This window comes from Haematobia irritans, chromosome 5 (genome assembly GCF_050003625.1).
Source record: "Haematobia irritans isolate KBUSLIRL chromosome 5, ASM5000362v1, whole genome shotgun sequence".
Lineage (NCBI taxonomy): Eukaryota > Metazoa > Arthropoda > Insecta > Diptera > Muscidae > Haematobia > Haematobia irritans.
In genome coordinates, this window is record NC_134401.1 from 37,749,613 (window position 1) to 37,763,754 (window position 14,142).

General features: G+C 27.7%; 1 protein-coding gene across 1 annotated transcript in view; it reads left to right on the forward strand.

The window, feature by feature from the left end:
- Positions 1 to 299: 299 nt before the first annotated feature.
- gcl (germ cell-less) overlaps positions 300 to 14,142 on the forward strand; it is a 50,099-nt gene continuing 36,256 nt past the window's right edge. Inside the window, exon 1 of the mRNA XM_075309986.1 lies at positions 300 to 607. The gene's annotated coding sequence lies outside the window, so the exon portion shown is untranslated. The remainder of the gene's footprint in view (positions 608 to 14,142) is intronic.

Here is a 14,142-nt window from a genome sequence, read left to right on the forward strand (position 1 = left end):
TGTAGCTTTTGGGTCATATATAAACTAACGAATTGACTCTTCATCATATAAATGGATATTTAAAAATATTTATATATAAAAAAAAAAAAAACTATTTAAAAACGAAATAAATAAATGTTATGAACGGCCAATTATTTTATAAGGTTGATATCAGTTGATGGGTTTTCACTACCTGTTATTATTTTCAAACCAAAATGGTACCGATATAAGAAGTTTCTCATCACTGATTTAAAATATTTGAACGGCGTCATTATTTTGTCGCTGGCTTTCTTTTCTGCTATACTTTGTTTACTTTCAATTCTCAATGTGGACGGGTGTTCCGATCGGATCTGTGAATATAACAATAAAACAATAATAGTGAATATAATAATAATAGAAGCAAGAAAAAAATAAATAGCTAGATAATATTAAAATTAATACTGCCCAAGCGCGTAGTAAATTTATAAAAGCATGGTTTGCCTAGGAAGTGTTATTGGGAGTACATATTTTTCTAAAGTTAAAGTTTAATAATCAATTAATTTTGCTTTTGTATCGTCAACAACGGGAATTGCGTAAATTGTTTCGGATAACATCCCCTATCCCCTGTTGCAAACTGGAAGAGGTAGAGGTAAGTCGTCCAATAGTGTGTATGTGTGTTTCCTTGCATTTCTTTTTAGTGGTTGATGGCAATCACATTTTGTGCAGCATCTCCTATTTCTCTCGACGACTTGACTATGAACGAAAATATGTACACAGATTACGCTCCATCATTTTTTTTTTTGTTTGTTTGGGGTACCCAGTCCAAGCTTTGCAGAGGAGCTGCTTAGGGCACACAGCTTTCTCTTCATAGGGTGATATGTGATATTGCAGGACAATTACTTTTCAATAGTTTACAAAAAACTGCCTCTAATAGTCTTCCAAAATAATGCGTAAATAAACCACTATATTGTTTCCAAACAATCCATTCAACATTAAACTTCGTATTTTCTTGGCTTTCTACGTTCAAATGTGATCTTTTAAGTTTTAAGTTTATTTATAAATCGTCAATTCAAACCTTTTCGAAACCTATTTTCTAGAGTTTTAATGCCCCTCGAACCTCTTCCGAGCCACTGCAAAGCAAAATGGAAGAATCAGAATAACGCCTCAAGGAAGTATTCGTAGTATCATAGAGTCGAGCTTAAAGCCCAGTATGTAACTCAATCCAAGTCCTGTTGCATGACAATAATGTGTTTATTATGAGGGAAAATGAAATGTATATTGCTACTTTCTGCTTCAGAATGATTATCGTATTGGAATCTTACTAGAATTGACTAGTATGGATTTTCTATAGAAATAAAATTTTCTTCAAAAATAAAATTTTGTCAAAATTTTCTATAGAAATAAAATTATTACAAAATTTTCTATAGAAATAACATTTTGACAAAATTTTCTTTAGAAATAAAATTTTGACAAAATTTTCTTTAGAAATAAAGGTCTTACAAAATTTTCTATAGAAATAAAATTTTGACAAAATTTTCTATAGAAATAAAATTTTGACAAAATTTTCTATAGAAATAAAATTTTGACAAAATTTTCTATAGAAAAAATTTTGACAAAATTTTCTATAGAAATAAAATTTTGACAAAATTTTCTATAGAAATAAAATTTTGACAAAATTTTCTATAGAAATAAAATTTTGACAAAATTTTATATAGAAATAAAATTTTGACAAAATTTTCTATAGAAAAAAATTTTGACAAAATTATCTATAGAAAAAAATTTTGACAAAATTATCTATAGAAAAAAATTTTGACAAAATTATCTATAGAAAAAAATTTTGACAAAATTATAGAAATAAAATTTTGACAAAATTATCTATAGAAATAAAATTTTGACAAAATTTTCTATAGAAATAAAATTTTGACAAAATTTTCTATAGAAATAAAATTTTGACAAAATTTTCTATAGAAATAAAATTTTGACAAAATCTTCTATAGAAATAAAATTTTGACAAAATTTTCTATAGAAATAAAATTTTGACAAATTTTCTATAGAAATAAAATTTTGACAATATTTTCTATAGAAATAAAATGTTGACAAAATTTTCTATAGAAATAAAATGTTGACAAAATTTTCTATAGAACTAAAATTTTGACAAAATTTTCTATAGAAATAAAATTTTGACAAAATTTTCTATAGAAATAAAATTTTGACAAAATTTTCGATAGAAATAAAATTTTGACAAATATTCTATAGAAATAAAATTTTGACAAAATTTTCTATAGAAATAAAATTTTGACAAAATTTTCTATAGAAATAAAATTTTGACAAAATTTTCGATAGAAATAAAATTTTGACAAAATTTTCTATAGAAATAAAATTTTGACAAAATTTTCTTTAGAAATTAAATTTTGACAAGATTTTCTATAGAAAAAAATTTTGACAAAATTTTCTATAGAAATAAATTTTTGACAAAATTTTCTATAGAAATAAAATTATTACAAAATTTTCTATAGAAATAACATTTTGACAAAATTTTCTTTAGAAATAAAATTTTGACAAAATTTTCTTTAGAAATAAAGGTTTTACAAAATTTTCTATAGAAATAAAATTTTGACAAAATTTTCTATAGAAATAAAATTTTGACAAAATTTTCTATAGAAATAAAATTTTGACAAAATATTCTTTAGAAATAAAATTTTGACAAAATTTTCTATAGAAATAAAATTTTGACAGAATATTTTATAGAAATAACATTTTGACAAAATTTTCCATAGAAATAAAATTTTGAAAAATAAAATTTTTTCTTTGGTAATTTTTTTTCCAAATTTTTGTAGATTATTATGGTCTCAAGTGGTGATTATGCTCATGGGCAGGACATGAGCATTAGTGCCAAAGATACGACACTGCTACATTCGCATATTAAAGCTTCCCTTCACTTAGTCTTAGGTCTTTCTTATGTTTTTGCTTCACTTTGTGGTTTGACATTCTACATTTTTTTTTAACCACAAACCCCATTTTGTCCCCATCCTATCAAATGGATATATTACAAATTAACGGAAATTTAAATTTGTTATTGAGAGCAGTCGGTGGTTTTAAGCGAATGCTATAATAGGCAAATTATTTTACAATTTATTAAGACATTTGTTGTGGTATTTATTTCGAATAGAAAGGAGATAATTACCTTGTGTGTGTGTCTAGTTCTATTATCAGTGCTATGTAACCAATGCCGTATTTTTACAAAAATTCTATTCAATGTCAATGATAACTTATTTGTGTCGATAATTATCGATTGATGATTAGGTTTCGTTTATCTTCTCAATAACATTCTAATATATGGGAAGTTTTAAAGATAATTAATTGACAGCCATAACGTCATTTTAATCATGGTGCTAAAGATAATTAATTGACAGCCATAACGTCATTTTAACCAAGGTGCTAAAGAAGTGTTCGCTGCCACGGATCACTATTTTGCGGGCCTATAACGTATTTTTTAAACGGAGTAAAAAAAAATCCTATGCACAGAAAAATTTCACAAAAATATTTCCAATCAAAAGAATTGCTTGAAACCTAATATAAGTATACGGTAATTTGCCTTCCATTGTTGTGGTGGAATTAAAGTACTGTGCCACTAAAGAGATCTATTTTTAGTTGTCGTCTATTCTTATTTCATTCAAGTCTCGCCATCGGTGTTTTCTCTCCCCTCAGTTTTTTTTTGGTTTGGGTTTTTGTTGTGGCATATTCTTGATATGAATTGGCTGAGTGGGTTAGCGTTTGGCTTTTGTTGACTTTTATATGCTTTACAACGACTCAGGTTCGATACCCAACTCGGTTCATATGTTGGGGACGGCGTGTTTTATACAAACACACATCAGCATGTGTTAATATTCTTATTTGTCATGCAGACAGCTTAACATTGAGGCATTTTGTTTCAAATCGTTCAATACAATTTGCTCTCAAGTTTCATCGAAATGAAAAGCTGTTAGATTACTCACTTATGTGTATGGCTCAGACTGTTGAATTATAACGAATAAATACCACGTTATACGTCTAAACTCCCTGAGTTACAAGATCAGCTATATTTTTTTGATGATTGACCTGTAACACACTACTAAAGACAATTAAAAAAAAAATTCCGTAGATCATTTGACACGAAAAGATTACAAATTACTTCCACTGTTAACTAAATTATGTAAGTTTTAATTGCTAGAAATTCACTTTAAATTGTTTGTAGAGGTCACGTGTGTACTTAAAATAAATTGTTTTGCTTTTAGAGCGGAAATAAGCATTTGGGAGGCGGTATAAATCTTTGATGGGTTTATATAGTCGGTCAATATCTGAGGCATGTGTCACCATTTCAAAACAAAAATAAAATGTGCATCAAATAAAAAAAAACTAAATAGAACCAAGTTCTATCTACCTTAGCTGAATATTAATCAGCTACGTAATCGTTGGTAAGACTCGTGTCCAAGCCCACGCAAAACTTAATAGATTTACTTCAAAATGTAATAACTTCTTACATCTCGGAATACATTACCGTAATTATACCCACGTTCGATGTCAATGTCATGAATATTTTGTATTTTAAATCCACTTTAATTGTTCCGTTATAGAATTATGTTTGTTTCCTAAAGAACCACTTTGATGCAAGGGTTAGCAAAACCGTCGGGGTTATAGTTTCAATTCCACGATCGGACAGAAGAGAAAGCCAAATTTGAACTTCATCAGGTGAAATTGGTTCCTGCTTGAGACTCCAGAAATCAAATCTTGATTAGAAAACCTATACCAATATCAAATACCAAGATTCAGCCGGATCGAAAGAATTTTGCTCATCCAAGAGTGGATGTAATTTGCTCGTGCATATTTTATTTCTATTGTCAAAATTTTATTTCTATTTTGTTTGTTAAAATTTTATATCTGTAGAAAATTTTGTTTGTCAAAATTATTCTATAGCAAGATTTGTTTGTAGAAATTTTATTTCTATAGAAAATTTTGTCAAAATTTTATTTCTATAGAAAATTTTGTCAAAATTTTATTTCTACAGAAAATTATGTCAAAATTTTATTTCTATAGAAAATTTTGTCAAAATTTAATTTCTATAGGAAATTTTGTCAAAATTTTATTTCCATAGAAAATTTTGTCAACATTTCATTTCTATAGAAAATTTTGTCAAAATTTTATTTCTATAGAAAATTTTGCTCAAATTTTATTTCTATAGAAAATTTTGTCAAAATTTTATTTCTATAGAAAATTTTGTCAAAATTTTATTTCTATAGAAAATTTTGTCAAAATTTTATTTCTATAGAAAATTTTGTCAAAATTTTATTTCTATAGAAAATTATGTCAAAGTTTTATTTGTGTAAAAAATTTTGTCAAAATTTTATTTCAATAGAAAATTATGTCAAAATTTTATTTCTATAGAAAATTTTGTCAAAATTTTATTTCTATAGAAAATTTTGTCAAAATTTTATTTCTATAGGAAATTTTGTCAAAATTTTATTTCTATAGAAAATTATGTCAAAATTTTATTTCTATAGAAAATTTTGTCAAAATTTTATTTCTATAGAAAATTTTGCTCAAATTTTATTTCTATAGAAAATTTTGTCAAAATTTTATTTCTATAGAAAATTTTGTCAAAATTTTATTTCTATAGAAAATTTTGTCAAAATTTTATTTCTATAGAGAATTTTGTCAAAATTTTATTTCTATAGAAAATTTTGTAAAAAATTTATTTCTATAGAAAATTTTGTGAAAATTTTATTTGTATAAAAAATTTTGTCAAAATTTTATTTCTATAGAAAATTTTGTCAAAATTTAATTTCTTAGAAAATTTTGTCAAAATTTTATTTCTATAGAAAATTTTGTCAAAATTTTATTTCTATAGAAAATTTTGTCAAAATTTAATTTCTATAGAAAATCAAAATTTGTCAAAATTTTATTTGTGTAAAAAATTTTGTCAAAATGTTATTAATATAGAAAATTTTGTCAAATTGTTATTAATATAGAAAATTTTCTCAAAATTGTATTTTTACTGAAAATTTTCAAATTTTTATTTCTATAGAAAATTTTGTCAAAATTTTATTTCTAAAGAAAATTTTGTCAAAATTTTATTTCTATAGAAAATTTTGTCAAAATTTTATTTCTATAGAAAATGTTGTCAAAATTTTATTTCTATAGAAAATGTTGTCAAAATTTTATTTCTTTAGAAAATTTTTTCTAAATTTTATTTCCATAGAAAATTTTGCCAAAATTTTATTTCTATTGAAATTGATTTCAAAACTTTATTTCTATTGAATTTTTTTTTCAAAATTTTATTTCTCGAGGAAATTTGTGAAGTAGCTCTTAGTTGGAGAGGAATATTTCCAAAATCTACCAAACAGTAAAATATCTTCCATTGGTAGAATTCTACCAACTGTGGCAACCGTGTCCGCAAGCTAAATCTGGGGATCGGTTTATACGGGGGCTAAATATAATTATGGACCAATATCTACCAATTTTTCCATGTTTGTTAGAGGGTATATACAAACATCTTGTGGTCAATTTATATTCGATTCGATATAGCTCATGGTCCGATATAGCCCATTTGCAATACCACTAGACCAACATCAATAACAACTACTTGTGCCAAGTATCAAGTGAATAGCTTGTTTCGTTCGGAAGTTAGCTTGATTTCCACAGACGGACGGACTGACATCGCTAGATCGGCTTAGACTCGACTTCTTAAAAAGTCTCCGCAAGCCAAATTCGGGGTCGGATTATATGGGTCCTGTATATAATTACAGACCGAAATGTACCATGGTTGTTAGTTGGGCATATATGTACTAACATCACGTATCAAATTTCAACCGGATCGGATTAAATTTGCTCTTCCAAGAGGCTCCGCAAGCTAATCTTGTGGTCCATTTATATAGCGACTATACCTAAACGATTCGATATAGCTCATGGTCCGATATAGCCCATTTGCAATACCACTAGACCAACATCAATAACAACTACTTGTGCCAAGTTTCAAGTGAATAGCTTGTTTCGTTCGGAAGTTAGCTTGATTTCCACAGACGGACGTACTGACTAGCGATGTCATCGACTCAGAATTTTCATCAGAATATACTTTATGGGATCTTAAAACAATATTTCGATGTGTTACAAACGGAATGACAAAGTTAATATACCCCTTTCCTATGGTGGAAGGTGTAAAAATACCAAATTTCAAATGTCTTCCAAAACGAACGTTTAATGGATGCTTTCGAATGAAAGGTTTAAATGAAAGCTATATCATCAAATGGGGCGATATGTATGGTTTACACCTAATACTTTTGAGAGTATACACCAATGTGGCCTAATCTGGTATTTTATCACTCCAAGTGATGCCGGCAAGTGGCTATGTAAAGATGACCCATAAAGTCGGCCTAGCTTTTAGTAAAAACTGGACACCGTCTATATTAAAAGGTTAAATTTTTCACAACTTTATTATCAAACATTAGAATTGTTGAACTCGTTAACTTTAATTTAATTAGGTTTCTCAGTTTCATGTCAACTGATATACAAGCCAGTTTATGGCTTGTTGTGCGCTCTAGCTCGTGTAATTAACGAGACTCCTTTTATTGTCTCCAATTCCTGTTTTCCTTAATTTCTTTTGATATAGTTCAACTTGTATTGCTTTTAATCCAAGCCTAAATAGTATTTTCAATGGCTATTTACAAATTCGTATCAAATGGTCAGTAATTTTTTATGCATATCATGTACAATCCAAAACCAATCCCCAGTTTATTTTTAAACATATTTGCATCTTGTTATTCAGACGCAAATACAGCAAAATTGAGTATCTCTCAACAAGTCGTCAATATTTTTCTCACATTAACATTTAAGATTGGATTCACATATTTATATATATATGTATGGGGTCTTTGTATTTGGCTTAAACAAAAAAGCCATTGTCAATCAATTAGCACCTTGATTGCTGTATTTGTATATTGCTTCTGAAGTTGTATTTTTCTATGAAATTAAAACGTCAAACAAAATGGTCATTATTAATTCATTGTATATTACAAATTTTCTTTTGACGAATGGATTCTTTCCCATAGTTAGCCTCTGTTTATAAGAGAAATATAAGAATCGAAAGGTTTCTGTCGAAAAAGTGAATTTATAGAGATACTTTTTCTGTTTTTGAAACAGTTGATTTTCAACGATTTGAAGTTTTTCGATTGTTTCCAAGTTTGGATCGAAGTCGATCCAAACTTTTATATCTATAGAAAATGTTGTCAAAATTTTATTTCTATAGAAAATTTTGTCAAAATTTTATTTCTATAGAAAATTTTGTCAAAATTTTATTTCTATAAAGAATTTTGTCAACATTTTATTTCTATAGAGAATTTTGTCAAAATTTTATTTCCATAGAGAATTTTGTCAAAATTTAATTTCTATAGAAAATTTTGTCAAAATCTTATTTCTATAGAAAATTGAGTCCAAATTTTATTTCTATAGAAAATTTTGTCAACATTTTATTTCTATTGAAAATTTTGTCAAAATTTTATTACTATAGAAAATTTTGTCAAAATTTTATTACTATAGAAAATTTTGTCAAAATTTTATTTCTATAGAAAATTTTGTCAAAATTTTATTGCTATAGAAAATTTTGTCAACATTTTATTTCTATAGAAAATTTTGTCAAAATTTTATTTCTATAGAAAATTTTGTCAAAATTTTATTACTATAGATAATATTGTCAAAATTTTATTACTATAGATAATGTTGTCAAAATTTTATTTCTATAGAAAATTTTGTCAAAATTTTATTTCTATAGAAAATTTTGTGAAAATTTCGTTTCTATTGATTTTTTTTTTCAAAATTTTATTTCTATAGAAAATTTTGTCAAAATTTTATTTCTGTAGAAAATTTTGTCAAAATTTTATTTCTATAGAAAATTTTGTCAAAATTGTATTTCTATAGAAAATTTTGTCATAATTTTATTTCTATAGAAAATTTTGTCAAAATTTTATTTCTATAGAAAATTTTGTCAAAATTGTATTTCTATAGAAAATTTTGTCATAATTTTATTTCTATAGAAAATTTTGTCAAAATTTTATTTCTATAGAAAATTTTGTCAAAATTTTATTTCTATAGAAAATTTTGTCAAAATTTTATTTCTATAGAAAATTTGTCAAAATTTTATTTCTATAGAAAATATTGTAAACATTTTATTTCTATAGAAAATTTTGTCAAAATTTTATTTCTATAGAAAATTTTGTAAAAATTTTATTGCTATAGAAAATGTTGTCAAAATTTTATTGCTATAAAAAATTTTGTCAACATTTTGTTGCTATAGAAAATTTTGTAAAAATTTTATTTCTATAGAAAATTTTGTCAACATTTTATTTCTATAGAACATTTTGTCTAAAATTTATTTCTATAGAAAATGTTGTCAAAAATTTATTTCTATAGAAAATGTTGTCAAAATTTTATTGCTATAGAAAATTTTGTCAAAATTTTGTTGCTATAGAAAATTTTGTAAAAATTTCATTTCTATAGAAAATTTTGTCTATATTTTATTTCTATAGAAAATTTTGTCAAAATTTTATTTCTATAGAAAATTTTGTCAAAATTTCATTTCTATAGAAAACTTTGTCAAGATTTTAAATTGAAGCATCTCTTACTTGAAGAGAGAATATTTTCCAAAATCTTTCAAAATATCACGAATTCTACCAATTTACCAAACAGTAAAAAAATTACAATATTTGGTAGAATTCTACCAACTGTGGCAAACGTGTCTAATAATATCAACCTTTGCCTCACTCAATGTGGGTTGGTTTTACGTCATATATATTCTCTTAATTGCTCTTGAATTTTTTATAATCAACCACTTCATTATGTCCATTAAAATGCAACAAACCCCCAGACAATTCATTGAGTATCTATCAGATGCACCAACTTTATATGGTATTGCCCAATGGTGTCATCATTTTCGCTTTTCAACAACACACTGGTTTTGTTTGTTATGTCAAATCATGAGAGGAACTTTCAATGACTCCTAAACAGCTGTTGGCGTGAGGAGGAGTTAGTATAGGTCTATCCATCGTCGCAAACTGATGCGTTTACCTGTCAAGTTCGTCGTTAAATACGTTAAAATGACGTAATGCTAGCTAGCACACTCTCGAAACCCATGAAAAGCAACTGAAAAATGATTTCATGCGCCGCCGACAACCTTTTCTTTTGGTTTCGATGAAAAACTTCTTACCATTTATTGCGTTGGGGGTATGCGTTCAAAGTAAACCAGTTTTCCTTTTTGTTTACAAATGGAATCCAAAACCAATAAATATTTGGGTTAGTCGTGTGTAGTTATAGCACTTTTAGGGGTAAGACATTTAATCCATGTATGGGGGCAGTACGGGCTATTGGAGTGGTCTTGTTTGCAATCTCCATACTTGGTGGTCAAAGTGAACAATTAAAGTACACGTAATCGGGCATACCAGTATTATTCTCTAACAATAAGAGAGTTGTAAATAATTGCGAACATGATATCGATGACGTTATCCCATTCTTGTTTTGCTGGGAGTATTTTTTTGTTGATAATTACGAAAGTTAATTATCGTATCTTAATGATGGCCTTAAAACATAAGAAGAGAGCGAGAAAATTGTTAAAAGATGAGGCTAATTGATGTACATATTTTTTTACAAGATCGCAACGAGTAGTTAATCATCATTAGTTCTTCAATGTAAACTCATTATAAACTTAAATACTACACTCGTTTTACTGACAACATTGTGAACATAGTTCTTAGTCGATTTTGTTTCACGTGAGAAATTTCATTAATTAGCAACAGGAACATTTCCCAAATTTTCCCATTGTAGTAATTTGTTGAAACATTCCCAACCCAAATAAATTGAGCTAAATTAAAAGTATCAAAATATTGATATTTCGAATTTTGAAAAAGACAACTTTTGAATTTTTGGGTTTTTTTTGCAAATGTCTATTTTTAAAAGGGTGTTGGAATAAATTCGTGAGTAGTGAAAACAGGATGCTTTCGTCCCCAAAGATCCCCAATTTAAATCAAAATTCCTCACAAAATTGCCCAATAATTTTTTGACAAGTTTTTATGAAAAAATTAAAGAAATAGACTCCAAAAGATCAAAATATCGAATCACAACACCAGGGACCAGTGATTGTCTTCCAAACAGTGCTACCGCTAGTGAAAAATTGAGTGAAGTAGATTTTGGAAAAAAGTGGAGTAGATTGAATAAAATTGAAGTAGCATACATTTTTGAAAACAAAACAATGGAATTCATTTTATTATAGCCTCCACCATAGGATGCGGGTATATTAACTTTGTCATTCCGTTTGTAACACATCGAAATATTGCTCTAAGGCCCCATTAAGTATATATATTCTGGGTCGTGGTGAAATTCTGAGTCGATCTGAGATGTGCGTCCGTCCGTCTGTTGAAATCACGCTAACTTCCGAACGAAAGAAGCTATCGACTTGAAACTTGGCACAAGTAGTTGTTATTGATGTAGGTCGGATGGTATTACAAATGGGCCATATCGGTCCACTTTTACGTATAGCCCCCATATAAAGGCACCCCCAAATTTGGTTTGCGGGGACTCTAAGAGAAGCAAATTTCATCCGATCCAGCTGAAATTTGGTACATGGTTTCAGCATATGATCTCTAAGAACCATGCAAAAATTGGTCCACATCGGTCCATAATTATATATAGTTGTTAGATTTCATCCGATCCGGCTGAAATTTGGTACATGGTGTAAGTATACGGTCTCTAACAACTATGCAAAAATTGGTCCACATCGGTTAATAATGCAATGATTAAAACCGCTATGTTCATCGTAATTAAAGGAATAGGAAAAACAATTAGGTAATATGGGAAAAATTTAAAAATTTGAAGCAGAACAAAAAGTGAAGCAGATTTTTGGAAGAAGGAGTGACGAAGTAAATTTTGTGAAAATGAAGCAAAATACTTCGATTGAAGTAGTAGCGGCAGCACTGCTTCCAAATGTTCGAAAAATGAAAATGGGAGTTTCGGTTTAGAAATAAATTTTTGTCCTAATCTGTTCGTCCCTAACCTGTACTGAACGGATCCCCACAAAACCCCAAATTTATGGAAAATCACCACCAACTCAAAATACTTGTCCCCACACTGAAAAAAAAATATTTACGCGATATTAAAGATTACGCATCCTCAATTGTAGGATGCGCAATTTACACCCTATTAAGGACAAATTTCTTTAAAATAATGAAATTTTTATTAAATGAAAGTTTATAATCTTTGCTTCAAAAATTTGTTCATTAAATTTAGGACAAACATTTTGAAAATTTGCGTCCCTTTGATAAAGTTGCATAGCTTTAAACTAAGGCAAATTTTCCTTAAAGTAAAGAAACACATTTTTGATTTTAAAAAATCGTCCTTAAATGAACTGAAATATTGAATCTTTAGATTTAAGATAAAAACGCTTCAAATGTAGGATAAGACTTATTTTGAGAATTTAGCATCTTTGGTTTAAAGTTTTTTTTTTTTTTTTTTTTGAATTAAGACAATATTTTTTTTTTAGTTCGAAGTATCCATTATAATTTGTATTTTTAAACTGACATTTGTTTGTACGTGAATTTATTAATATACCGAAAAAAATAGAATAAAAATTCGATAAATGAGATCTGTATCCTAATTTTTAATTTTATAGATCCTAGATTTAAAGCCAGATAGGTCGCAAAAAAATTTCCTTATTTTAAAGAACCCGCATCTTTGGCTCGGAATCAATGCCAAAATCCTTAAAGGAAGATCAAAATCTTTGGATCCAAGTAAACTTTTTTTGGGTGCATCCACGAAGAAATATGCCCAATTTGGGGAAAATTCCTTAATACCCGCAACACTGTTCGTGAGTAAAAAATTCATGGCTTGTGTCTCGGCTAAGCAAAATTCAAATTTGTGGGACGAATTAACTCGCTCAAATATTGTGCATGAGACTTTTTCTGATCAAATCACCAAGAATAGTTTCCCAGATATGGGCGATATACTATGGCCGATATGGATATGCATTTTTGCATGGTTGTTAGATAACATATACACGTACCTAATTTTAACCGAATCGGATGAAATTTGCTCTTGCAAGAGGCTTCGCAAACCAAATATGAGGGTCGGTTTATATAGGGCTATATGGACCATTTGCAATACTTTCCGACCCACATCAATAACAACAACTTGTGCCAAGTTTCAAGTCGATAGCTTTTTTCGTTCGGATATTTTTGTGATTTCAACGGACGGAAGGACAGCCAGATGGACGGATATCGCCAAATTTACTCAGAATTTTACCACACCCAGAATTTATATACTTTATGGGGTCTGAGACCAATATTTCGATGAGTTACAAACCGAATGACAATCTTAGTATACCCCTATAAAGTTTTACTTAATTTCCGATTTCCCACAAAATATTTCAGAATTTCTTAAAAAATTTTAGATTTTACCACATATGTGTCCATCTTGAACTTCGTATGACCTAAATACATTTTTGCAATTTCGAACACCAATTTTTTCCTTTAAACTACGAGATTTAACAAGTAAAACAACTAATTATGTCTAATAAATTTTCTTGATTTTGTAAAAAAAAATTACTTATTTTTGTGATATGTAATAGATCTTCGTAACATTTTCTGAAATTAACCTTTATTTTCCTACACACAAAAAAATTTTTTTTTGATTCAATCACGAAATTCATTGATCCAATTAATTTTTTAATTGAAATGTCTTCAATCACAGAAATCATAGTATCATTTAAAAAATTAATTGATACTATTAATTAGTGTGATTGATATTTATTTATTTCAATTAAAAATGTTGTTGGTTTTTTAAAACGCAATTAAAATTTTAATTGGAAAAATTTTCGTGAAATTTTTTTCTGTGCACTTGGTGGATTCACTTTTTTTGAGTGCGAATTGCATATTAAAATAGGTATCTTAATGTCCTTGGAATCAATAATTAAATCACTATCACCTTGTAGTGCATTTATAGTTCGCCTTTATCATTGTCTCCAGCAGATCATATTTCTTAACAATTTTCTACATCACAGCTCCAATTATGGCAAGTTCTCCTCCCCAATTTGTTTACATTTCTCTCATTGGCCTTGAATGTTGTATTTTCATAGCTAACCATTATGCCAAACTATTGATACCATATTTGTTT